The sequence below is a fragment of the Salvia miltiorrhiza genome, chromosome 3 (genome assembly GCF_028751815.1).
Source record: "Salvia miltiorrhiza cultivar Shanhuang (shh) chromosome 3, IMPLAD_Smil_shh, whole genome shotgun sequence".
NCBI lineage: Eukaryota > Viridiplantae > Streptophyta > Magnoliopsida > Lamiales > Lamiaceae > Salvia > Salvia miltiorrhiza.
In genome coordinates, this window is record NC_080389.1 from 37,589,219 (window position 1) to 37,591,615 (window position 2,397).

A 2,397-nucleotide genomic window follows, 5' to 3' on the forward strand; every position below is an offset into this window, starting at 1 on the left:
GCCAGCTTTAGGGTGATTGCTATCTAGTACAGTTTTAATTTTCTAAGCTCATGAAAGATTTAATTTTCTTTTGGAAATACAATGGTTGTATTAATAATGACATGCTTCTTTTCTTTTCTTTTGCAACAACTTCTTTGAATTTTGTCAATTTAAATTTAGGGTACCGGATCATAAGTAAATTTCTAGGTGAAGAATTAGGATCACTTTTGGTTTGAATATATTTTTAATTTTTTAATGCGATTTCAAGTAGTGGCATTAAACATTGTTTTTTTTTTTTTATGAAAATACATGGCATTAAACATTCTTGAGTATATATGCAGAAACTTGTTTGTTTTAGGTAATGTGAAACTATCACATGTATAATAAGTATCTCATATCTCCCACATAGTGAGAACTGTGATATTGTAATTTTCACAGGGCCTATCGTGCATTCTACATACTAAACTGGATCTACCGCTATTTCACTGAGGATCATTTCACTAGATGGATCGGTAAGTCATGAAGAAATTGGTTTCTTGACTTTTTTCTTAGCATTGATGTTTGATATTGTGCCCTTTTTTCTCCTCAATTGTGCCTCTGGGCTTGTCCAAACAACTCTTTATGCAAACTTCTTCTACTATTACTTTATCAGGTGATTATGCTAAGGAAATTCCTAACCAATCGATTTTGTTCTGCGCAACTCATATCTAAGATTTAGTCTCCTATTGCAGCTGGGAAAATAATTCAAAGCTGAAATTGCCAGCCTGAGATAAACAAGGAACTGGTATACAGATACGATAGTCTGCATTGATCTGCTCATGCCCAATTTTTATATCTAACTAGAATTAATTATTAATTTCTTACAAAACAATTTTTTATTCTTGATAGACAAAGATGAAGTTGAATCAGAGAAACTAGAGAAAGGGATCCGCGACTACGTCATAGAGACGATAAAGAAACGAGAAAATGAAGGAATCTCAAGAAATGATTTTCTTGGGAAGCTGTTAGAAGTTAATGAGGATAAAGATGAAAATAGTAGGATGTCATTGGAAGATATAGTTGATGAATGCAACTACAGTCAGAGAGACGAGAGCACCAACATTATGAGTAGATGCATGAGCTCTCAGTAGGATGCCGTGGAATTGCCTTCCCAAATTCATCATGGCAGGTTGATCAACTAGTTATTGAGAACTTGATGCTAGAACATATAGTATGATAGATTTTCGTTTATTCGGATGATAATGTATGAATATTTTGGATAATATATAATATTGTTATTGTTGGTTTTATCATTTTATTGTTTTAAAGTTATTTATTTATTTTTGAGATAAATGACATAAAAATTGAAAAAAAAAATATATATTAAATATGTTGAAAACATTTATAAATAACGGATATTAGTGTTATCTATAAGGATATGCCCACCACCGATTCGACGTCGGAGGGGCACTCCGGCGCGCCTCCCCTTGCACATGCTGACACCAACAATCTCAATCTCCCTGCCGTTTCAATGAACTTTGAGCGAAGGCTGCCTGTGCAGTCCCTAAGCCCCGCCGCCAATGCTAGGGTTTCGACACCCACCATCCATGCCGCTTTTGCTATGGTCTCAACCATACCTTTGGTGATCCCAGCGGCTCCTACTGGCTTCTCTGATACGCTGGCGGGGATTCTCGTCATGCAACCGATAAGAAACAACGCTGACATGGGGCGGAGTGTTGCTCACACCAGCAACCCTAGTGATACGATCCTTGCCAGACCATTCAAACGAACACGCAAGCGGAAGACAGAAGAACGAACGATAGATGAATGAAATCCCAAAACCTCTGAATCTAACCCACATAATGATTTAGGCAAATTGAATTCTCTAAACCCCAACATGACATTGACGCAGCAACTTGAGGATGATGAATGACACCCGACGGGGGTTGGTTGACTCGCCGTTACACCGATAGATGAATTCTCTTGGAAACTCTCAAGAGAGAAATAAAACTCACAGTTTTTGATAAAAAAATAATGTTCAATTTTCGTGGGCTACATATCAGCCACATATATAGGCAAAAACTAACCCTAGTTTAACAAGGAAACAACTTAAAACAAACTCCAATCTAATAAGGAAACAAATCCTATAAAACTCAAAACTGACTCATCTAAGGCCCAATTTCAGCCACCCTAATATAACCCACGAAAATATAAAATAAAAATTAATAAAAAACTCGATTAAATCAGCCCACATATGCAACGTAACTTAAGCCTCCATGGCATGCTTCACCTAGCCCTAACCCTAACTTCACCGGGGTTCACTCCTCCGTCCCGATTATTGCTGCGATACCTACGGAAAAAACACCACTAGCCGAGTTTATTTCGAAAACGTATGCGAGTGCTACGAATCCGATGCCGCGACAACCAGATATTCTAGCC

At 37.3% G+C, this 2,397-nt stretch overlaps 1 long non-coding RNA gene across 2 annotated transcripts; it reads left to right on the forward strand.

Moving 5' to 3' along the window:
* The first annotated feature begins 574 nt into the window (after positions 1-574).
* On the forward strand, positions 575-1,268 carry LOC131016582 (uncharacterized). Of its 2 annotated transcripts, XR_009099091.1 has the most exons (3): positions 575-631; positions 711-763; positions 868-1,268. It is a non-coding gene; the product is annotated as an uncharacterized LOC131016582 (long non-coding RNA). The 2 variants fall into 2 exon arrangements; XR_009099092.1 differs by having other exon boundaries at positions 623-763.
* The last annotated feature ends 1,129 nt before the right edge of the window (positions 1,269-2,397 follow it).